Below are 26,632 nucleotides of genomic sequence, written 5' to 3'. Positions count from 1 at the left end.
GCGACACCGTTCCCAGGTCTACTTAAATTGATAACATAACTTTCTCACGGATAAATTCTTTTTAATAAAACCAATACGAAGTTGCAGAATTTTTTCTACAGGACAACAAAACAACAAACTTGTTGATGCAATTTCCAAGGAGGGCGTCAATTTTTCACAATTATAAGTATGAATAAAATGTGTATTGGTGTGAAAACAGAATAGATTGTATTCTATTTGTTGTAAAATTATCCCAACTTCTAAGCAACATAAAATTGTATATATTGATAATCAATAGACTGAGGATTTTTATGCAAATTCATATTTTTGGAAATATATGGTTGAAAAAATAGAACCGCGGTAAAAAATTATTTTACCTATCATGTATTATAGAAAGTACTATACTTTAGGTATTTTACACGTTTTCTCATATTATGTGCATTCTGTGGAATTCTGCATTTTCGAATTTCCTGTAGATGCATAAAAATCCACAGTCTACTTATGTATCTTAGTACTTATGAAATTATTCGAATTTCTCGCCGATATAAAATTATTTAATATTGACACTAAGTCGAATATTATCGTTAAATATAATTTAATATAAAATTATTACAACTTCCATCGTCGTTATTTTCTTCTAAACTCCTAAACACGAATAAAACGAAGAAACTATCCTAAGCTTAACCCGAGAAACCTGCAAATAAATTAACAAGGAGAAAGGTTAAGGGAAGTATATATGCTCGAACGATAGAAATAATTGAAAAGGTAATCAGGTGGGGGCGAAAGCAATTTTCTTGCTGCCTTGCGGAAGAAAGGAGGCTTTATCGGTACAATCATCGTCGATGCGCGTTCGCTGGAGCTTATTTCCAATTCGACCGGACGTGACGCGAGGAAACAGGCGAATTCAAAAACGTTCGTCCCGCCGTGAAAATCCAGACGATCGCGTTTCCCACCGCACACCGTCGCACCCATCCAACCACGTCACTCATTCGTGTGTTTTTCACGCGATCGTTCTTTTTCCATCGTTCAATTGTTCTTATATCCAAAAGAAATTAAATAACCGACGTTTGCCGCCTCTCGACATCGACTTCCGTTTTCCTATTTGAAAGGAGAATGCACGTCGACGGACCTTGCGATTAAACTTCATCATATAAGGCGAGCAGTTGTTATGAGACTGAATAATTGAAACGTCTAAATGAAACTACAGGATAAAACGAAGAAAATATGAGATGTTGGAAATGAAATTTCTAGACCGATTCCCCAGACCTTTTATTTCACCTAGTTCCTATTTATTTTTGGAGAAATCCTGTTGATTCCAGATCTCGAGAAATACGTGTTAACGTTTAGACGTAATGGTTTCGCGAATTCTGTAAACTTGAGCGTCGTGGTAATGAAAAGCGGTGTATTTATTTTCTATTGATTTTTAGAAACTCTGTTAATTACAAATTTCAAAAAATAGTGACGATAGAAATCAATGGCATTTGTTAAATACTTCGTGATTCAAATTTTCTCAATAAATTCTATCTAATAATTTATAGTTACGATCGAAGAGTTTAAAATTGATGCCATAATGAAAATCTGTGCTTAGTTCATATCGTGATTTTTCAAGGGTATTTCGCAAAATTTATTTCATTTCGAGAATCAACACCAGCTGATCAAACGTAATACCATTTTATCTGTCATAGAGTGAGTAACGTAGTCGTTAGTTAAAAAATAAATAGATCATTCAAAGGGAACGAGCGAGAATAGATTTGCCAAGTGTAGTCAAACAGCAATTGTCAGTGAATCCATTTCTAACCATTAATTCTTCAATCGCCCGTCCTGACCTATCCCAAACCACTAAACGATGGTTAAATCAAAGAATATCAACCGTCATGAATAATTCACAAGCGATTCGATATTTCTTCCATGCAATTAGATTCTCGGAGTCCCTTCGTATTACTAAATACTCTCCGTCCTTTATCAAAATAAAAATATTCACTCGAATCGCAGCACGTTTACTGCCATAAAAATTACTTTTATTACTCCATATCTATAATTTGTATATACTCAGCTCCAATAAAAAAGCTTCTTTATCGCTTCGTATCGATAAATTTTATATATTTAACTGGAGAAAAAAATTCGCTATAGCCATATCAATAATTTTTACATACCTAATCCACCCCTTCGTAAAAAAAAAACTTTTTATTGCATCATATAGATGATTTTTATGAATTTAGCCCCAGAAAAAAATTTGCTACAGCTTCGTATGAATAATTTTTAATACCTTTAAATAATGTTTTATCGTTTCATATCGGCAGTTTCCATATATTTAGCTCCATAAAGAAGAGCGTTACATCTTCGAATCAATAATTTTCATATACCGAATATCCCCAACAAGATTTAGTATTATTCTAAAAATTTTTATGTACCTAGTTTTAGTAAAGATTTTGTATCACTTAGTTGCCGAATAATTTCCATAAATTTGGCACGAGGAAGAATTTGTTACTGCTCGGTATCGGTCATTTTTCATTTAGAATGACGTGGCACTTCGAAAATTATATCGCAATATCGCGGCGAGAATTCGATAAGCTATAATTTGTTACAACTTTCTCCGAAGTTAACTACAGTTGAAACAGTAGTGTTTTCACTGAAATCGAATTGCCGTGTACTTTTCCGGGAAATCCAATGGAATAAAGTGCCACTGACGGATATTGAGTAACGCAATAAAATTTCGTACAGCAGCCAGCAAAAAAAAGAAAAGAAAAAAAAGCGAAGAGGTTGAATCTAGGCCAAGAATTTCCCCACGGTGAGTTGTAAATGTAACGTTCCGCCGAGATTCGTCTTAATCCCGAAAGAAAAATTTTCGCTAGAAAATTTGCAACTACATAGCTAAGGAGAGAACAACTCCGCGGATATTTCGAACTGTGCCAAACTCTAGCGAGAATTCCTGCGGAATATCATTCCTGTTGACTGGATATCCACAAAGCGGCCAAGTATTTGGCGAGTAACCAAAAAATATCGATCAACTCAACAGAATTTCTCTTGACTATTTCAAGTTCCGTAGTTTCTGTACCTGTGGTCGAGAATCGCTCATTTCTTCTTCTTTACGATCTCCATTCTCAACCCCACCCCTTCGTCCTTACAGTTTTATCAGCTTCTGCTTCGTTCTCTCTTTCGTTATTTTCCTTCCTTTTTCATTTCTTATTTTTCATCCTTTCGACTTATTCTCTTCAGACGCGAATTTATTACATTCTTTATACACAAATGAAGAATCCATTTAATAAACTCGTAGAATAATTCAGGCGATATCGTTGATATTCGTTGATATCACGTATGTTTCAATAATAATCACGAAAAACATTATTCGATATTATTCTATCTTGCAAAAATATTTAACTTTCTAGATGATGAGATGATAAGTATATTGTATATACTATAGTTTTCTTACTAGTTTGATTTGATTTATGATTTAAAGGTCTGTGAAAGTTTGATCGTGAAAATATAATATTCTGTTAAAAAAGCTAGTGATAAACTATCCGTTGTTAAACAATATTTAACGCATGTAGGGAACTGTACAACATTACTTTCGAAATTTATTAGAATTTATTTATTTAATAGTTACTGGCTTCTTCTGTACTAAAGCTTGCCCTATATTTCATTCGACAAAGAACTACCAGGAATACCGCTTCTATTATTCGTTATAAAACTATAGTTGCGCTGCCAAAGTAAAATACATAGAAAATTGATTTCACGTAAACCAAAGGTTGGCGTAAAAAACAAACATTTCACCTCACTCGTCCATCATTTGCCTTTGCGCAAGAGATCGCTTCGCCCTGTGGTTGTTTCATTGTTTCTAACACGCCAAAACCAGGTGGTCGATGTCGAAAGGCTGCAAATTCAATTAAACAAGAACAATTCAAACCTAAAAAAAAAATCAGCTCGATAAAACGTAGCTCCGCAATAACTAAGCGTCTCGATTTCGGTCGATTCGTTGCACATAAAAAGCAAGTTAAAAAAATGAGAAAACAGAGAAATACGCAAGAAGGACTCGGAAGCCATGAATTTCTATGCTTTCAATCAAATTTATTCTTCTCTCTATACGAGAAAAGAAAGAAACATTAACAATCGAGCGTTTCCATTTCGTCCGATTCGCGCCAAATAGCAGAGAAAATGAAAGAGATTAAGAAAGAAAAGAAGGAAAGAAGGAACTCGAAAACGTGAATTTCTATGCTCCAAATTGGATTTGTTCTTTTCGCTGTGCGAGGAAGAACAACGAGGGATTAAACATCTCGATTTCGAACAATCTGTTTTGAACAAAGGACAAGATAAAACGTGGAAAAAGGTAAAGAAGAAACGAAGGAGAAGCTGGAATTATGAATTTCTCCATGCTGCGAATCAGACTTATCCTTTTCTTTATACGAGAAAGAACAGATAGAATCGGAAAATGATAAAAGAATCTCGAAGTGAAGCAGCGTGGAAGAAGATAATTTCGGTAGACGTCGTAAAAATCGTGGTTTCTACATTTGGGAAGAAAGGCCAGGTTTCTGGAGCGTGCAGGCACGAGAAGCACGACGCTCCGATGGCAGTAGGCTAATTACTAAATACCATCGTCGAAAACTATGCCAGCCATTCGTGGAATCCTGGGATAGGGCCGCAGTCTCGCCACCAAAACCATATTCTCGCGAGATTGTGGCTTGGATTAGAGATTAGAACCGATCGATTTGGTTTCCCTGCTTCGTCAGCTATTATTTGACTATCGACGACCATCGGTTAGACGTTATTGGCTATTTGAATCGTTTCGCGCATACGTCACATAGAATAGGGATAAAGCTGTACGGTCGGATCGTTATTCAAAGCTCGGTTCGCTTCGTATCCTGTAATCATTTTACGTTTATGAAGAATCACATCGGTCATTAATTTGTTGAACTATGAAATCGTCGTTGTTACCTTAAAGAAGCTTTGCGAGGTACAGAGGAGAGTAAATAAAATTATCTCATTTTATTCGTTTCGATCAATTTAAGTGCGAGGGATGAAAAAAAGAAATAAACTATGTTATAAATGAAACGGTATTTCGAATGTGCGGTATACTGTAAAATAATCTCTTCATTGATATTCAAGTTACTTCGATAAAGAAAAAGAGAAGGAAAAAACAATGTGAGATATTGTTTCATTCATACCAGTATAGAAATAATTTTTCAATTTTCTGCCAACCGTAAAAATGACTGCCACGAAACTTGACTCTACATGAAGTATTCATCTCGCAATAGCCAATAATAATAATAAAAGAAAAAAAAAATTAATGAAATCTCCACGATATACATGGATATATAAATCTTTGAAATATCTTAATTTAACTTCTATCTCTCTTCTCCTTTCATCTTTCATTTTTCTTACTCTATTATTCCTATACGTGGGAAAAATTCTGCATCTCCTTTTGTTACAAAGTTAATCTTCCATTTTATATTACTTTCGTAATCTCGATTAAGGTAAGTTTGCCGTTATAAGAGAAAATTAAGAGAATACAAAAGGCAAGGATGTGTGTGTGTGTGTGTGTGTGTGTGTGTATGTGTGTGGAAGATAAGCAGGAGAAGTTTTTTGATTCGCAGCTTAGAAGACGGAATCACGTTTGCAGATTTATCGCGGCACGGAAACGCGGAGAAATCGTCGAGAGATGAGATTCAATCTAGCAAAGAGGAACCGAGTGACGTTTATTCGGAACATCTAGGAAAGTTGATCCGACGGAATTTGGAATTTAACCTGGCTTATTTTGGCTATTCTTCAGGATAGAAATGGAATTCTATTGCAACGTTCTACTTCGAATCTTTCGTACGAACATGCAACCCTGCACGAACGTCTTGGGACAGTTATTGTACAGGATGCTTCCAAAATGTTGGCATAAATCGAAATAGATTTAATCTATACGAGAGAATAAATCGAATATATAAAGCGATATTTTTCTTATAAAGTACCATTTTCTTGGTATCGTTTATTATTAGTAAACAGCAAATTCATATTTAGTATTCAGTATCTTCAATTGTGAAATATACTGTGATGTTAGATTAATTTTTAATAAATAAAATTCCCTCGAGTAATCCGGTTATTACTAAAAATTACTCACTAGAGATTAGTACTCTGTAACAATGGTAAAAATACAAATGTCTGAAATTAAAAATAGGAAGCGTAAAAATAAAAATAAATAAATAAAAAGAATTCGAAACAAAAGTGAAAATAAAAAAGACACGGAGAAAATAATCTTAAGAAGAAAAATTGTTTGTGCAGCGGAATATAAGATGAATTTTTAAAAAGATACAGATATATAGACGATTAAACAGGTTCGAACTTTCATGTTTTACAAGGCGAAAGATAAAGAACAATAAAGAAAAAAGAAGACCCGATTGAAAATTTTATAGTAGAACGAAATAATCAGGATGGAGTAGTAAAAGAGAACATAAAAATCGTAACATATACCTCACTCGCCGCGGAGACTATAGATTAAAAAATTTATCAGCCATCTCTAATTCAACGGGCTTCTACTCGATCTCAGATCACGTTTACTGCTGCGTGTTGGAAACAAGCATCGTAGAATCTACTAGAGAACAGTGGGGCAAAACAAAAACTCGATAAAAGCTGGTTTCAAATATACGACGATAAAAAGGAAAAACTTGGAGAATTTCGTAAATTACTCCCACGTTTTACACTCGTGTACCTACCTCCGAAACAAATAAACTTATTTGTAAGCAATATTCTGTATCTGTATTTTCAAATTGCTCTTGGAGAAATAAAGTCACAAATTAGTTTCTCTGAATTTCTATTATTGAAATAAAACAAAGCTATACGTACTGTTCCTTTTTGTAAATTTATACATTCGTTTTTACTCGATATTTATTAATTCAATATTTTTAATAACGAATAATTTTTAGTTTTTTCAGAAAGGAATTCAATGATTACTAATATTCCAGTGGCTATACTTCAAAATCACAATTTTCTTATTTCGAATGCTTTAGAAATGAATATTTTCTATTAACAAATTTCCTTCTCTTCATAGTTATATCACATTTTCCTCCCATTTAATATTAAAATTTTCCTATCTGTATTCGCAACACGTTCACTGTCTATCATTGCTTAAATTGTTAAATTTCTACGCCGCTGCAAGGACATTCAGAAAAGTTGATACATTTTTACCACGTAGCTTCAGTTCTAAATTTAGTAACTCTGTCTCCGTCCATAGAATGTGTCCAATTGTAAACGATTTTTTTCTGTACCTTTCCCTATCTCTTTTGGCGTGTCTAAAAATTCTTTGTTTAAACTTTTGTAACGCATACTTTGCAATACATTACGATCCAGTGGGTTTCTACCGTTTCATTGAAATTAAATTAAAAACTGTCTTGTCGTCGATATTGTAAGTTCCTCGCTTCAACCTTTCGATCACAGCATTCTCAAGCTTATTCCCTTCTTATGGAAAATTCTCTTCTTATGAACGTCTAAACTGCATACAATAAGCAACGTAAAAATCCACGTTTTTCCTCGCATTTAACATCGATATCGTCATGGCATGTAAAGATTCCTTTGATCTATTGTACGGTCAGCAAGTTGAGACTCTTTCCACCCCGTTTACCTTTCTCCTTATACACCTCCTTCCTTTGGACGTTGACCGTGTCAATTGCAAGCGACATAAAAGGATTCGAAGTGGGGGATTTATCGTAAAATAAACTACGTGGAGGAACGAACGATCTTTTTGAAACGGATGACGATTGGTCGAAGGGGGAGACCGGAATAATTTCATGGTACGTTTCATGAACGAATTATCGTGATATCGATATTTCCCTGTTGACGTGCATTACCATCAAAAGGAGACCAGGATCCCGAAGAATTTATCTTCCCCAGATATTCGTCGGGCGCATTTGCATTGAGAAAACTTACGTGACTTCATTACTAACCCTTCCCCCTTCTAGCTGGTAGAACCATGCTAGAATAATAAGCGTTTCTAACACGAAAGATGAATTTATCGGTGTCAAAAGAGCGAACTTTAATCTACTAACGAGTAATTCATGGATATAAACGCAATTTCCGTTATGAATGTGGCAAATTTCCTTGGTTCGTAACATCCATAGAAATTTTTGCTTCTCCACAGCGAGTAGTATACAGGATGATACTTTAAAATTTAATGCTAGTAGGATCTCTTTTAATTTTGTTAAAATGTGTGAAATGTTATGATCTTGTTCTTTTTTTTTAACAAAAAAGGAAAAGAAAGATCTTTAACACCTTAAAAGTGGATTAGAAGAATTTGGGATGAACGATTCAGGTAATAATTAATTTTTGTCATCACGATCATATACTTTATTCCTTGTAGGCTATTAACAGTTACATTGATAAGTCCATTTTTGTTAATTTTCTCATTTTTAGGCTACTTAATGATTAAAGAGAAATACTGCAATGTTAAAAATGTTCCAATACTTTAATCTAAAAATATAGACTTTGTGATGTTAATATAAAAGTATAGAATTGCAATTTGTTAATCGCACCTGCGCTCCTCGAAAAGTAAAAACACGCATATGTAATTATCGAAAATCACTGGGATATTTGGAAATTTAAGAGAATTTCAAATATTCCGAAACATCGAATTTATCCATCCACATGAAATAACCGAGTTGCATGCATTTTCCCGTGTAACCACGAAACCGCGGGCGTGTTACCAACGCGGAAAAGGAAACGAGATGCGGGAGTACTGTTTGGAAGAATGTTGGTAAAATTCACAATAAACAAACCACGAAATATTCTTGTTATCTGCGCTATTTATTCACGGCGAATACAGTTTATTAGCCAAAGAACGCAATAGTATTCACTGCCCGGTTTCACGGACTTATCTTGGTTAGAAAAATATGGCGAGCAATTTTTGTTGCTTGCGCTTTTGTTAAGAAGCTATTCTGAAACAACACGTTGCGGCTAACGAGAGAAAGAAAGAGCAAAGAGAGAGAATATCGCGAAATGGAAAATCTGACGGAGAGAGTGGCATTTCTCTTATTAGAAAGAACGATGGCCTGATTTAATTGATCACAGGCAAAACTTTGATATATAACGTTATAACTGGTAAGAAAGAATGACTTGCTTCGCATTCAGTCGAATAAATTTCCTTGCGCTGCTAATGGGGAAGAAGAATAAAGTTTCAAAAAAGTTGTTCTCCTTGCTTCAATTGTTACTGGTAATTCAACATAGAGAACAGGGGTATAAGCCACGTGAATTCATTCGAACGAATAAAACTAATGTCTCTTCTTTTTTTCTTTTTGATATTTTATCAACTCTGCTCTCTGGCGAAATTTCATTAGGATCGTATTGTATAAGTCGGACTCATTGTTCTCGCATCTTTGGTTCTTTCTCGCAGATTCTTTCAAAAAGTGTTTCATATGTAATTTTTAATTTCGTGTTTCGTTCAATTTTCCGTGTCATAAATTCCTGTAGACACGTTCTGTAAAATATCTACTATTCCAATCCGTTTTTTTTGCATCTTGAGGAACCTGCAATACAACTTCAGACAAAGAATGAATAAAATCACATGAGTTTCAATCTAGACAATATTTTCGATATAATTTAAAAAATAAGGACAGAATTTGTACTGTTCAAATGAACGTCTCATATGTGAAGACCTAGCAGATTCGAAGCTTGTTATTCGCATCCAATTTCAGCAATAGACAACAAAAAGCAACCCCTACGATAAATCTGGTTTGATTTCGTCTCGTCCATCAATTTCATTCGATCCCAATCGGAATCGCGATATTTCTCAAATTTCTGTTTCGTATTTCGGGTGAAACGAGATTGGGACGACGTACATTTTCTGCGAGGCAGGCAAAAATATCTAATCCGACCGTAGGAGCGTTGCCGAGTACGAAGGCAAGTTCGCTCTAGCCAACTAATTTGTCAGACGTGTGTCTATCCATTTGCAGATTTCGTCGTGTAATTACCCGACGTCACGCCAACCACTCTTGCCAGGTCGTATTCCTCGTTCCAGCAGCTTGTTCACTTGTTCTTCCCTTATTCTTGTCCTCCTTTTAACCCTTGCACACGGCGCGCCACCCTATCCCCGTGTCGCTGACTTTCATCCTGCGACCCAACTTTTTCCGCGCTCTCCTCTTTGCGCACGGCTGTCGGCCGATTTTTCTTTCTCCCATTTGTCATGAGTATCTTATCGTGTCCCGGGCTACATTATCGAACCGACCTACCCTTCGAATCCTTCCACTTTTCGCGGACATTTTTAAAAATCACGTCCCCCTTTATCTCTTTCTCTTTACTTATCGCCGCCTTTTGGCAGGGGTTGAACGTTCCTACGGGTACTCTGATTCGGGATCATGGTAATTCGAGGAGAATTCTATGAGTATGTGACTAGGTCTCTGTCGGTAATAAATCAAAGATGCTGGATGTTTTAAGATATCTTTATGTTTGTTAAATACTAAGTTTCAGGTTGATATCGAGGATAATTCAAATGTTTAAGGAACTTGAATGATACCTTTAAAAGTCGCGTCCGTTTAATCTTCTCTGTACTTATCGCGAACTTCGAAACGGGAGAAGTTATAATTTTCCAATGATACTTGGGTTCGGAATTACGACAACCACAGGAAAATTCTACGAGTGTGCTGGTTAGATTGCTAGATATTTGTTAGTACTAAATCAAAATCGATGAATTTCTTATGGCGCCCTTATCAAATTTTAATTAGATTCGGAATTAATATTAAAGTTAATCAATAGCGACGAAATTTTTATCGTGTAGATTTTTTAACTTCGAAATTTTAAAGAATGTGAACGATATTTTGAAAAATCATGTCAGTTTAATATCTTAGTTACTTATTACGGAAGGGTTGGCAATTTTTCAAATTGGTTTCTACAGGTACTTTGACTGGAGATTATGGCAATCCAAATAGGATCTATCATTGATGTAACTAGATCTTCTTGATATTAAATTAAGTTAAAGCGATGGATCATTCAAAGAATAGTAATATTTTATAAAAACCTGGTTACCAAGTTCATCACAAGTAATATTAGAATCCAAATTTTTTAAAAGTCTAAATACCGATTTAAAATTCTAAAGATTCTGCAGATTATTATTAATTTCAAGAAAAATTCATCTTGATAAATGCGATAATAACAGTGAGAGAAAATTTATTTAAAAAATAGAATTAAGATCAAAGAGCTGGTTACAAATTACGTAGAAGACTGAAGAATGAATTAGGTTTTGTACTCGTTCGTCGTTGCTCGTTGAATCTACGAAACAAACATCTCCAACGCTTGACTCGATTTACAAGAACTAAAGGTAGAATATTCCGCCACTTGGAAACATATTATCCTCCAGTCATCGTTCAAGATCAGTCGTCTCGAGTTCATCGGCCGCGAACACAAAAATTTTGTCTCGAGCAGTAGAATCTGATATCTTAACAAGTGCCACGACTGCTGTCTTAAAATTCACCCGCATAAACGCCATTACGCAAGCAATTCGTGTTTCCGCGTTACTGATACACCTTTTGATGAACTTCAATGGGCCCCACAAAGCCGGGTAAATGACTAGAACGTTAATATTCATTGCGTCATCGTAGTGATCCAATTAGCGCGAAACGGCAAGACTCTGGCCAACGCCGGAAGCCGAGAATTAATTGGGTTACCGGTTCAGCCCTTTGCCTAATGGTTCACGAAACAACCCTGTTCGTGCACGTACTCGAAATAACACAGAAAATATTCCCGTGTAAACTCTCGATAGCGTGCTTTCCTTTCTCGGTATGAAAGCATGTTCCCGAATAAAACATTTTCCAGCGAGATAGTCCGCTGTTCGCCTGGTTCGCTAGAAAAGAGGATCACCAGAGTTCCATATTTCTGCGGCAAAAAACACGAAATCAAGGAGATTTTTATAATAACATTCAAGGCGCTTTGGCAAAAACGTTCGCACGGGGGTTTGCTTATCGATCTCCCGGGAAAACGTTATGGAAATATGGTTACAAACGACAATTTAATAATGATAGCACATGAAAGTTGAGAAAAAATTAGGTTTCTAATACGTCAGGTTTGTAAAGATCAAAAACACATACATATGTCGTTTTTCAAACGAACGTTCCGGCATCCGCAAAGTAAAATTAATCCAGATTTTCCAAACGAAAAACCGGGCGAAGAGGGAATGTAATTATTCTAAAAATGCTGGAAATAAAGAAGTAAACCAAGAGAAACTGAAACTATAAGAATTTTGCTGCCGCCAACCGAAAGTTAATTAGACTGTGTCCACCTGCATTTGCTGCCAACGTTCTCTTTCTCGCTGTCGGCGATGGTTAAATAGAAAACTGTGCGTCTTGACCCGATAAACAATTTTCGTAAGTGGACGCATAAACAGCGGTTGCGGGGCAAACGTTTCGTATTTCCCCAGATGGGAGAGCGTATATCGCCGTAACGTATGGCGGTGTAATACGGACGCGTGCGTAAATAACGCAGCAAGCTTTCGCGAATAAACGAGGGTGAAGAAGATTTAATCAAGGGGTCCGGCAGGAGGCGAGCCCGGCATCAAACTTTCACGCGAACGAAGGCCGCCCGCGATACTGAAACTTTACGATTCGCCAAATTTTCGACAAAAACGACGGAAGCTAGCCAACATCCAAACTACCAAAACGTGACAAACGTATCGTCTCGGACAAAAAAAAGCAGAGTCACGTAAAAACCGTGGCCAACCAGAAACATGGAAATTCACCTTTCCTAATTGCGTAACACCATCCTTCTGCAAAAATGTTTTCACCGTGCGCGGTCGTTGCAAACTTTTTGGGGAAAAAATATCCCCAAAAAGAAAGAAAGCTCCCTCTTGGAAAATAAAATGAAAATGGGAGAAGAAAGAAAAAGAACAGGTTGAAAGTCAGAGATGTAAAGAAAGCTTATATCATGCGTCATACGTAATGGTATCCTAGGAATTCAGGATAACGAGTTACTTCGAAAATTGTTACTTTTATCTGTTACTACAAGAAGAAATCTTATGGTGTGAAGAGTATAATTTAGTCCTTATAATGAACTAATCTATGAAAGTTATACCTATAGCGGTATGGGTGTATATGATGGACAAAACAAAGTTTAAAATTGCTACTCTAGATTGACTTCTCAATTGATGTCTAACGTAATTCGACAAATGTTCAATGAGGTTCAAGCCAGGAAACTGACTTGGTCACTTAATTGTATTAACTTTTTCTTCCAGAAAGATGTCTTGATTAATTTAGAAAAGTGTTTCAGGTTATTGTCGTGCTGAAATGGCCACTCAGTTGATAACTTCTCGTTTTCAACTGGCAACTTGTAAGTATATACGCTTAGTGTATGTCCATGTACGAACTGTTATCTCACCATAGTATTTTTAATTCTAACCAATGTACCTCAGAAGTTAAGGAATATACGATAATTTTCAAATGATCATTGTTTTTTAATCTTTGTCAGTAAGTGTATGTATAATTATAATAATATCCACAATAATTACACAAGGCAATGAATATCACATAAAAAAACTAAAACTTATAAAAAAGAATCACGTTCAATCACGTATGATCCTTGTAAAAAATGACTGTCATTATCAAACGAGTAATTTTTCTTTAAATAAAGAATCAGAATGACGCGTGTTGCAAGTGGGAAAGTCAGTGAAGGCCGAAAATTTTCCGTCTAGATTTACGATCGGTGGATGAAGTCTATCTTAACCAGTGTATCTCCGTGGCAAAAAGCAAAAGTGGTCTCCGCGTTGTTGATGCACGATATGGTAAGTAAAATATAGGCGTGCAAGCGAGGCGGAGAGGGGCAGGACGCGACCCAGTAGATGCACCGTATCTATGTACGCTCGTAAATGTTCCCTCTAAAAGCGCGCTGTCTGGTTATTACCGACCACGACCACTTCCGGTTATAAACTACGACCACCATAGGTCGGTTTTTCCAGGGCGTTGTGCCGTGTTACAGCAAATTCCCTCCTCTTCTATTCCTGTAATTTCTTCGCCGGTAAGAAGTCGGCCCTATGAGTGTCTCGAGGCGAATAGGAAGCTGAAAGCGCATCGATTCTCGGTCAACCAGCCAATGAATTATTGTCCATTCCGCTCTATACTCCTCGGATAGTCTCGTCGCTATTTTTAAATGACTTTTACTTCGAGAGAGGTCTCATCCAATGATAGAATACGGGTTTATTAAGAATAAAGTATCTGCTGACTTTTAGAATTTGAAGACAGCAGAATCCTATCGGGCCAAATAAATGTTAGATAAGCAATTAGGCTGTGTCTAAATTGCGGATTTTACAAATTTTAATTCGTATGAATATTATTGAAGAAATGAAACCTATATGTAGAGATCTTTTTCAGCAAGTTTCCTGCAAATATTTTAACTAGATTTTTATGTATTTGCAATAAATTTAAAAGTGGAAACATCCATAGAACGCATATAATATACAAAAATATATAAAATATTCTGAGGCGGCTGCTCTATAATTTCTAGTAGGTGAAACGAATTTTTATGTAGCTTGCAATTCTCTGGTTCTGTTCGTCGGAGTATGAAATTGCATAAAAATCCGCAGTCTAATTATGAGGAGTACTTTACTTTGGATATTTCGTATATTCCTCCATATTATGTGTATCCTGTACATTTTTGTACATTTACATTTTCCATAAATGCATAGATGTTCACAGACTAATAACAATATTTGTAAGGCTATATATATATGTAAACCAATTACGTATACAGCCGTGCTATCTACATGGAACAAATGGAACAGGAGGGTTAAACCAATACTAATGTTGAGTGTACTGACTTACACGCTGTCGGCGGATATATTCACGTACAAGGTCTACGGATGTTCATGGACCATCCAAAGTTCTGCGAGATGTATGATACACATAATGTATGTATGTGTTACGCTATGTATAATATAACATACGACATACATTATCCGCGAGCTGTATCAACTTTGTCTATAGACAATGTTTGGTGGACTTCCTAACTGGAACGCAGTCGCGTTTTCTTTGACTCTGGACAATCGCGTACCGACAAAGAAATATTAACTTATATCGGTGAGTGCGAATCCGCGTTTAAATATCGTAAATTTCAAATTCCATCAAGGAGACTAGATCTCAATTTTTCTCTCTGCCGTCTTTACAGAGAAAAAAAATACATTCAAAGTTCGATAAATGAAATGGTTTCTGAATGAAAATATATTAGACTAGCAGTGACCCGAAGTACCACTGAAACTGTTCAAGTAATCCTCGGGAGGAAGCTTCATCGATACTTCCAAGAAGAGGAAACTAACACGCGCTGAGGATACCGTGGCCATAAATATCGTGCCTCCGGCGTTTTCGCGCATAAATCAAACATTTTCCAAGGACCATTGTACAAACTGCATTAAAGTAAGTAATACAATTCAGCTGAAAAGGGAACGAACGTTTTCGATCGATTCCGAGATATTTCCAGGGCTGTGAATCTTGGTTCGAGAAAAATGACAAACCAACAAATAATTACCAAGAACCGTTTTAGAAAAAGAAGGTATCGTCGCGGATGGCGATTCGCTCATTTCGTTTGACACGTTTGAGAAATGGCCTCGAAGTCGTGTTTTATCTGCCTTTTTTCCCCTCGTTTTCTTTTTTTCTTTCGTTTTTCGTTCAGCTATACCTTCTTTTATATGGCCGAGCGAGCATTTTGTCGCACCACCGAAGGCGTAGCATGGTTAATATTCCCTTGGAAATGGATGACATTCGCCACGATCCCATGTGCACCCGTTCCCCATTTATTTGCTTCTTTTCGATCCCACACCATGGGGACATTAGCATCGTCGATAAGTCAGGAATAGTCATTTGCGTGCTGGTTAAACTTATCGAGTCCGATGAGTAATGTCGTTATAGATTAACGTCCTATTCTGGAAAGGATACGCCATGTCTCGGGAGCAAGTAAGAAATAATTCTCCAATGTAACCGATGCAGCCTTTGAGTGGAAGAGATTAACGATTCACCAGATTTCCCATTTAATTTAAGAATCTTTGGGCCCGTAGATTTCGAATATAGAACTTTATATCAGAGCTCCTTTTTAAATGGGAAGTTTTTAATCTCCCCTCGTGTCGAATTTCACGCATCAGTATTAAGAAGTGTACTATACTTTCGATTGCAGTAGTCAATACAATCTTTCACCTCCTAAAAGTTGAGCTACTTACCTATATTTCCCTCAAGGCAGAAACGCGGAAGCTAGAGATTCTCCGAATTCTTTTCTCGATCCAAGAAAACCAGCTCTCAGAAATACCACAAAGATTCTGCGGGCTATCAAATCCCATTTCATTTGACGAAGCAACAGAGCAAAAGGATGGTAAAAAGAAAAGTGGCTAATACCTTAAATGCTAATACAACCGTATTCGATCCTTTTCACGGTTTCTCGCTGAAAAACGATGCTCGAGGAGAAGGTGGAGTTGGTCTCGACTTACTTCAATCCTTCGCTCCCTAAAATTTAAAGTACCTATTTATATTTCCTACAAGATAGAATCACAGAAGCTCAAGATTCTCCTCTTTCTCTCTTGAATTCAAGGAAATCAAGAGATACAACGAAGATTCCGGACAGCGCCAAATCCCATTTCACGAAGCAATAGACCGAAAGGACGGTGAAAGACAAGTATCTAACATCCTAAATGCTAATATTCCCGTACTCGGTCCTTTTCACGGTTCTTCCACCAAAACGATACTCCTGAAGAACATGGAGCTCTGTAAAGGGCAGAAAACGCGGTTTGGCCGTCTCATCGTAACAGAAACCGCACTTAACCTTTATGCAGCGCGCGCGACGAGCCCTCACACGCGCGTTATTCAAACTCTCTTTCAAGCCGAGGCGAAAGCTTTCCATTTCGCGTAGGTTGGCCCGAGAATCCGGCGAGGATACGAACTGGAGAGGAAAGGGGACACAGAAGGAAGAATAAGGAAGAGAGAGAGAGAAGCGTAACGATGGCGTTGGTGAGTGTGAATTATGAAGTTCAGAACTCCAACGACGGACAAAGGAAGAGCTTTGTGAGGCAGAGTCCTATGGGGTCCCAAAGAGGGATTTGCTAAGATGGTTTCTACCCGGTAAGGCTGTCTCGAGGGTCTTCTCTGGCTTGGATCGAGCTTAAATATAGCAGGAACGATGAATCTTTAAGAACCGTCTGCCTTCCTCGACTCCTTTCCATCCAGTCTCACCGCAAGACCCTCTCCACTGTACATCTTGCTCCCATATTATTGAAATCGCTTTCCAGATTTCGGCTGGGACGTATAAAGAGAAATAGAGGAGGGAAACTCCTCTTTTTCCGTCGCGATTAAGTCTACTCTCGCCGCTTGGATGTCCCTCGATGAAACCGACCGTGTCTTAGCTAGCATCTTCGATGTGAGAGTTGCGGAATACGGAAGGTGGTAGATTGAGTTTCGATGGCTTTGCCGCAGAGTTGTCGGGGCCCTTGAGGGATTCTTCGGAGTTTCTTTAATTTATGCATGACTCTAAAGCACACCGGAGTAAAATTCTTTCAGAAATAGATCATTTTAACGCTTGATGGTTATTTATGAACGAGCGCCACAGATTAATTTACTATCGAACATTTGAAATTGAATAAGTTGGCAAAAGGATAGCAAATTTCAAGGATGCAATAGCATAAAGAATATATGGCAGGGAAATATCTTGAAGCAGTTATATTCTATAGCTTCCTCGGTTCTCGAAAGCTCTTTGTTCTCCATCGCTTTACCGCACTTTCAACTTTATTATACAGATATCTTTTTACTACCTTCCAAACCGCATCAACATCCATTTCCTTTTTATCACTGTTTCGGAAGCCAATTTGCAACCAACTTCTGTTACGATTCATTTTACACGCTATTAAAGAATTTTACACTATTCTGTCTTATCCAAACCTTGCTATCAGAAGTTTATCTCTTCTCGAAATTCTATTTCTGTTTCAAAATTTACTTATCAAGCACCCTTCTGTATTCTTACGCGAAACATTTCTCACATAAAACGTTTCATTCAAATTCGTACAAAATTTCTTATCAATCCTTTCCTTTCGCGTAAGACTCTTGAAAAATTATATACCATCGCATCTTACCCAAACCTTTAGCCTCGCAAAGCTTATCATCTTATCTCAAAATTCTATTTTTATCTCAGAGCTTTTCTACCAAAAAGTGCTTCTTACGTGGATGGCTTCTGGGCGCGCAAAACGTCTCGCTGATTTGTTCCACAAATTTTGATCGATTCGACCCGCACAAGGTCCGATTGTGTCTCGGCACAAAGCATTAATTCGTATTCATAGCGACACGGAAAAAGGGATGGCTGCCATTTGATCGGTCGAATATACGACTCGTCGGAGTGTCGTCAGGTGCAGCTGGAACGCCGCAAATATCCCCCCATGATGCTTCTTCCCGTGGTTTCACGGGAGTTTTACATTCGCCTTTTACGTGATCAAGACAGAGACATTTTTGGAAGCAGCGACGCCTAGCATCCGGAAAGGACATAAACGGAAACACGGAAACGAAACGCAGATGCTTTCATGCGGTGCGGCTTCCTTGCTCGTGTTGTCGACCGTGTTTTCGCGTGCCGGTATTTCTGGCTGAAGCCATACTACTCGTGGACATTTCCACTGGAAACAAACGTGTTTTTGAAGCTGGAAGCCTGATACCGCAGAATGTGTTTCTATATGTGGACTATTTTGGCGAAATTGCTAGTCTCTTCCAAGCTTTGAAAGATAATTTGATGGAAAAGATGGTAAATTGGTTTGTATCTTAAGCACCGACATGTAAAATAGGACTTTGAAGTTTCTAGATTTTGGTAAAATAATGTTTAATAAACGAGAAAACGAGGTTACTTGAAATATAGGAGAATGCGAGAAATTGATATTTTCAAAGTAATAAACAACTTTTATTTTTGCTTAAAATCCTGTTTCCTGTAAATCCTGTGTTGTTTAATTTAATAATAGTATTAATAATTTATCAATAATAACATTAGTAAATTAATAAGTTACGAACTATAGATGATGAATCTGCCTCTACAATTTCATTATGTTGAAGCAAACTGGATAATTAAATGATTAATGTATCACTCATAAAATTTATAATTACAATTTCATTTGTTTTCTTGTCAAACTTGTCGCTTTGAAACTTGTTATCTTGAAATACAAGAGAGCTCATTGAAGCTAACTAACCTGCAACTTACGACTTGTAAAATTTGACTAACTAATTAATGTTAGTTGAAGAGGATCCTGATTTTCATTGATTCTCCTTTTCCGTCCTCTTTACCGTCACTCGGATTTAGGAACAAAGATTGGACATTGAATCATTATAACCGAGCGAGAAGATCTTTAGCAATAAATGCAAATGAATTTGGTTTCTTTTCATGACGTTCTTTCGCGATATTATATGCCAGAATACGATGAATTTTGCGACTCATTGTTCCAGGGAAATTGTATCCGTCCCTCTTAAAGCTCCGTTAATTTTCACGGCACAATTTTCCCCAATTTATACACTCAATGATTGCGCAGGCAATTCAGCAACAAACGTGCTTAAGGAAATTCCAAGATAAAATACGGGCGCAATAAACAGAAGAAGATTGCACTCGAAATGGCATCGTTACACGGTGCAGTGTGCTTTAAACACGGACAGAGCTTAACAACACTCGCCTGCATGCAAAGAAACTTGCTACTGGCCGAAATTCAGAATTATTATACCGGCTCTGCATTTCGGCTTGGATACTCGAAATCCGTGGCATTTTCATCCCGAAATATCCCTTATTCGAACGTTTACACGTAGACGTTTAAACATCAACCGTGGATTTATTCTCATCGCTGCAACATGGTCGACAAATTCCCATTCACGAACGAAGATAAATTTCCCAAAGCAACAAAGTTTCGGAATTCCTTCAACAATTATCCATTTAGCGTGCGAGAAGAAAATACGAGTAACGGGGTTTGGAAACTTTAATCGATGACACAGCAGAGATTAAACGTAATGTATTCCAACTATTCCCAAAGGGGATGCACGCAAAATCCTATCTCTCCTTTTCTGTTTACGTACGACCGCGTGACGTATGCGCACGTTATTTGCATGAACACAAAGTAGCTTTGCACACACGATTTTCTAAGTTGATGTCCTACTTGTGTTCGAGAGATAGCATAAATCTTGCTTCTAATATCGTACGCTGTGGAACAAAAAGAAATTAATCGCCACAGTGCTTGCAGATCCTTGTACATATTTCAGTAATAAAATACTTTCGTGAAAAGGAATTTGAAACATACTTGCTCCTGAAGTATCAAGCGTTTAAAGTATACTTATATAAAACATATAAAAGCTCGAAACACCCGATATATCTCTATTTAAAGAAGAAATTAAAGCTATCTTCTTATTTTTCTTTTTAGAAAAACACTAAACGAAAATATCAATCATAAAGTACTATTTCCAGGGGAAAAGGTCAATCTTCCCTTCTCGTCAAAACGATCGATCTTTTTCCAAACTTTTTTTCTCCAAGCATACTTTCTGTAAACATTCAAAATGCAAAAACCCGTGGCATATTCCATGATTTCAAAATACAAACCAAAATATTCGCTCGATTTATTTTTACGATAAAATGAAAATAAATAGCAGGTTTACAGGCATCGAAGTGGTGGATTTTATCTTGTGGCAGGTTGAGGATTCGTTGGCGTTTCCAGCCAATACGTTTCGCCCATATCCGTAACGCAAACGAACGAACGGCGTGGTGCAAGCCTGATCGCCATGGTCACGTAATCCCCCGTTTAAAATAAACAAACGTTCACGAGGCAACGGGCCGAAATTTCCAGCGTCAGGAACACCGGCCGGTGACGTTTATCCCGGAAGAAAATGGATCCTCGAACCGGATTTCCGCGACAGAGTCCGTACACCCATTTCGGCACGGAAGGAACCACCAAGTCGGGAGGATCGATGGTATCGACAGCCTGTCCACGACCATCTCTCCCGATACAATCCCTACCGGACGTTCGCTCTGAAAACCCGATACCTGCTGATCCGGCCTTCCATCGAATCGAACCCACACGATCTGTACCCTGCTGCACCCTGCATGCAGATCCTCCGTCATTCGTTCTTCTTCCAACCGTAACACGCAATCTTCTTCAATTTAGAACTTGCGTTTAGTTACTTTGCAGTATTCAATACGAACCTTTTTATTTGCAGGTAAATTCCATAGGATTTATGTCACATCCATTACGGATAAGAAATGACCATGACTTTGGAACTGAGAGGTAATAATTAGGTTTTTATGGGTATTTATGGAAAATTTGAGGATTATTGGAAAATATATGAAGATTATGTATTAGGTCATTCCATAAGTTCGTGAAGACTTTTCTGTATACATTTCATGTGTCGATTTATAAACATACTGCGATAAGGGACCAATGCACTTGAAAAATGGGAAGAAGTTGTACAACGAGAGGGGGATTACATTTTTTCATGAAACTGAAAGGTATGTAAACAATCTTAACATATATAACCGCTCGAAAAAGGGAACGAACTTATGGGATGACCTAATAGAAAAGACCTAATAAAATTATTTCTCTGTATTTATATTACGTGGTTGTTAAAAAGAAATCAGTTAATTGTGGTGCAATTGAACAAAGAATTTGTTAAATTCAAAAATATAATCATTGTAACAATAGACAATATACATAATGCATAAGTCCACTTTGGTTATTCTTTCTTAATTTTTATCCTGTTTGATTGTTAAAAAGAAATAAATTAATTATGATACAATTGGACGAGGGATTTGTTAAGTTCAAAGATATAATGCTTGTAAAAATAGATACTACATACACGAGGTATTACGCAGAACCTTCTTCTCAGATACGAAGACCACAGATAAAAATCATGATGAACAATTTTAAAATTAAACAATCAATTTCATTTTAGCAGAATTGTCCATTTTACCAGAAATTAGATATACATTCTTGCATCTTATTAAATGTTTCGAATTTCGAACCGCGCCAAACCTAAGATGTGCAGACAGACTGAAAATGTCAATATCAGTTGTCTGACAACTGAGATTCGCGTAATTCGTGGATTGAATTTTATCGTCTAAGATTTGTTTGATAAGGGTTAGAAAGGGCAACGATAGATATCACCAAATTCAAGAGAAAATTGGTTTTCTTTCAAGAGAATGGTTTCCTGAAGTAAAGAGGTAGAACTGCGAATCGATTTCTATTTTAAACGCATATGTTCCGGCGACATTTAAATTTCAACAGTGAAGGGACCGCAGTGCTTAGAAAATAGGTCACGCATCGAATCCAGAACACGTCATCAATATCGAGTGACAGGGCAAATGATCCGACATCATTTCACCAGTCATAGCTGATCGAGATTCTCATGAAAGGATTCATATGGAAGCACGGAAGAATCAATTTCTTTCAACGAATTCTTACAGCGCAACGTCTGACCTGTTTAACTCATTCTACTGACGCACACGTTGCGTCTCTCGAATAATCTGCTTGTAGCTAAGTCAAATGCAATTCCGTTTTTAGATTTACGAAAATCATCGACAAAATCATTTAGAAAGACAAGAAAGACAATGGTTAGAGTGTTGAACAAATTATTATTATTATTTGTTAACCAATTCACGAAGAAGTATGAAAATTAATCAGTTAGCCGATTTTTTGATTGGCACGTAAATTTTAGCGGAATTTATAAATTAGCAACAAACTGGTCGCCATAAACAATATTTATTATCCAACAATTTTAATCCTTGCATCATGTTCGTACAAAATGTCAATAAGAATTATACCTAATAAGAATTACCTCCTTGAGAAACTTAATATTCGTTCGTTATCAACACGCGCCACCAACATTTCTAGAAGGACTTTTTGCTACAAAATTAAATATTGAACATTGAATTATGCTCACGGTTTCATTATTTCCGTGGATTTTATAGGACGATCGATATATATATACGTAAAAAGTTGAATGGTATATCGAGTATATCTCGATCATCGAAAGTTTTATCATCGAGATAGGTCGCGGTGCATTTCGACGATTCGGCGAATGCAGCCGACAGACACATAAAACTCCGGAATTTGTGGTTCGCTGGAAAGAATGAGAGTCGAAGAAGGCCGGAAATAGAGAGAACTCGACGGAAAACAACCCCTTTGGCGCAACGTAAAACCAGCCACGCCGATCCATTAAGGTCTGCAAGATAGGGCAAGATACAAAAGATTGCTCGTAGGGAAGGATTAACCTTCTCCCGTGAGGATCTTTGCGATCCTCTATCACATCTTCTGTTTCTTTTCTCTATCGCATCTTCTGTTTCTTTCATTCATCCTTTACGTTTCTTTCCTCCCTCGTAATGGGAGCGAATAATAAATTACAAAATAGAAGCTGCTATCGCAAAATAACATTACTTTAACTTGCAAATTTACAAATTTTTATGCATTGGTGAAACGAAACTAAAGAATTACGGTGATCGAGTAAATTTCGAATCAGGGATTGCAAATTTATAAAATTATTGTATCTTGCGAATGTACAAATTATTGCGCATTTCTGAAATAAAAGTAAAGCGTTATGCTGACTGACTAAGTTTCGAATCAAGGATTGCAAATTTATAAAATTATTGAATTTTGAAAATTTGTAAAATTATTGTAACTTACAAACTTATAAATTATTATGCATTTGTGGAATAAAAATATTGCATTCATGATGATGAACTATGTTTCGAATTGGGGATTGTCAATTCATAAAATTATTGTACTTTGCGAATTTTCAAATAATCGTACATTTGTGATGTAAAAGTAAAATATAGATTACGGTATTTATACTGATCGAATTTCGAATTGAAGATCAATGCTTAGACGTCTCTATCTAGAATCTTCTCTTTTTAAGGTGCTATATATACATTAAACTTTAACAATTTTGAGAATCGTCTCCAAGGAATTTTCCACTCGCACAATGTGAAGCTCGCGGTTTTCGAATTCGAAGGCAGCTGCGTGCATGGCAGCGATTCCCCGAAGGAAGTGTTTGATGTAATTTACAACGACACATCCAGGATGACTCTCGGTCGTGTTACAAGCGACACAAACTTTGGACACCACGAAACTCAGTTCACAGCTACTAGCTGTCACGAATATTTGAAAAGTTCCCTGCTCCTGCGCAATTTTATATAAATTTAATTTATTTAATAATTGTTTCTCTTTTTAAGCAATCGAAAATAATTACATTCTGTCCAATCATCAAACAAAAATCAATTTCGTTGTCAATGCAAAAAATTCGAGTTACTTTACAAAAAGAACAGCAAGATCTGGTTTTTCGAGACGCGTTCTCGTGTTCTAAAAAGGATCAATTAAGCGTGAAATCGAGTAGTTTTTATGATAAAAAGGTCGACGCGATTCCAAATCGAAAGTTTCGAGGGATGTGAAATTACAGGAAGTTGAACGAGAGCTTTAGCGTCGTTTATTTGTACTCTCAAAGGGCGTGAGGACATTAATTTTCCCGTGTACCGTTAATGAGCGGGATGTATTAATTAGTTCTCTTTATAAATTGGTGCCAATCCTCCTCGCTCACGGGGTGTACCCCGTTAATTAATCCACGGGGAAAGTTCCAGGTGTATTCGCGATGCAAAGATCACGTCGCTCGGCCTAATTGATCGGATTGTTCAATTAAGGTCCGGTCACTGAGCAAACAAGAACTGGGCGGCCCTTTCAACGCTTATGCAAATTCGGTAAAATCTATAAAAAAAATAGCAAAGTCGCGGAAAATGCATCCATTAACTCGCTACCGGAATCCCCAGACAATTCCATTCGACCTTTCGTTCGAGAAAGTGCGCCTGCCGGGCACATTCTCTTTTTCTATCGCTGTTTCGCGCAGAGTTCACATTCTCCAGAATTAATTGAAATCGCGCGTATAATTGCGAAGACACATAGATTGAGGTGCAAAGATAAATTTACTAAGATACAGAAATTCCTTGCGGTTTTGAATATTTACAAATTGAGAATTTGATAACTGAGTTGTGAAATTTCTTATGTTTCGTATTTCAAAATCTTCTATGCTTTAAGCTCTTAAATCCCTGGAATTTTTGAAATTTCCGAGGCTCTACACTTCCAAATCTTTTAATTTTTCAGGTTTCAGACTCTCAAATCTATGAATTTTCGAAGCGCCAAGTTCCTGAACTTCCAAAGCACCAAGCTCTCAAATTTTCCAACATTCAATTTTTCAAAGTACTAAACTTTAAGATTTCGCGAATTCAGAAAAATAAATTTTCAAAGTATTATATCCAGTTTCCTAAACTTGCCAAATTTTCATTTCCAAATTTCGTAGCATTTCCATGTTTCAATGGCTCAAATTTTCAAATTTTCAAGCTTAAGCTCTTCGAACCTTTTTGTTATCAAATTTTCACGCTTTCGTATTGAAATTTTTCCATGCCTATTGACTACTAACTACCGACAAAATTTTCTTTTTGTATTTTCCATTTTCCAGGGTTAACGTATTAAACTAGCATTGTTTGCCTACAAACTCATGTATGAAATTTCGCAACTGACAGTTCTGTTCTCCATGGCGTACCGAATGTAAACGGAAACGATTGTTCCATTTCAGAATCCAATGTCTCGTTTTTCCGTATGAATTTCACTGGTTCGATTTTCCAAGTAGCTACGCAGAAAAAGTTTATCATCGTTGGACCAACTATAGTTTCCCTCCCTTCCAGACAATTCATTGGGATGGATTTCGAAGGGAGGAAAGCGTGAGTACGAACAAAAAGAAAGAAAGAAAGAAAGGAGGGCCAGAGAAAAAGGGACAGAAGAAAGAGCATGAAAGGAACATTCTTAGCCAAGATTCTGCTGATCGGTATAGCTTGCAAGTATAGTACCGAGATTTTCGAAGGAACAGAGAGTAATGGTCTGTAATACCGTTCTCCTGTCTATACATTATCGACTACGAAATTGAAATCATCCATTTCTCTTTTGTGCCGAAAGGAAATTGCTTCCAGCAGTGCCAACGAACGTGGAAACGCAATCGTAATTTATGCACTGCGAAATTTCGTTTCTTTTCGTCGCGAGTGGATGTAATTTATTTAAAAAGCCCCGTAATACACTTGTAACTATTTTACTCTGGGATATAATTAATCTACTAAAATCCAATGCTATGTTAATACAATATTTTCCACACAATTCTTTTTCAGTAAATTTACGCTATTGAACACTATTTTTTTAATATTGTAACTACGGAACGAAATTTCAAAGATTCGTCTAATTTGCCGTTACTGTTTCATGGTACGCATAGATGGTGTAGTTTGCCAAAGTTTCAAGAAACTGAAACTTTGCGCGTAACATTACCATAAATTTTCTTTAAATTGTCTCTGTTCCCTGAATAAATAAAATACAAGTTTTACAATATCATATCGATATTACGTTTTCAGACGAAGAATTTCTCAAACAACGGTTTCGCGATTAAATTCAGCCACTTGAACATCGTACGACCAAAATTTCAAACCTTCGGTCGCGAGCAATAATTCTTCTTGGTTGCGAAGGTCGGTCTAACAGTTCATAAAAATTCTAAGAGTACTTCGGAAATAAGGAGATCGCCGGTGATATTTTCATACGGATCCGCTAACGTTCCACGAAAGTTCACGACAAAAGGAAATAACGCCACAAGGAGAAAGGTCGCTGGGAAAATCTTGGAAAAGGGGGGGGAAAAAAGTAAAACTACAAATC

General features: G+C 36.9%; 1 protein-coding gene across 5 annotated transcripts in view; it reads right to left on the bottom strand.

Moving 5' to 3' along the window:
* The window catches only part of LOC100644578 (inactive rhomboid protein 1), a 284,993-nt gene that overhangs the window by 105,625 nt on the left and 152,736 nt on the right, over nucleotides 1–26,632 (bottom strand). The gene's annotated exons all lie outside the window — the stretch shown is intronic.

This window comes from Bombus terrestris, chromosome 14 (assembly GCF_910591885.1).
Source record: "Bombus terrestris chromosome 14, iyBomTerr1.2, whole genome shotgun sequence".
Classification (NCBI taxonomy): Eukaryota; Metazoa; Arthropoda; class Insecta; order Hymenoptera; family Apidae; genus Bombus; species Bombus terrestris.
This window is presented reverse-complemented; position numbering and strand designations above follow the sequence as displayed.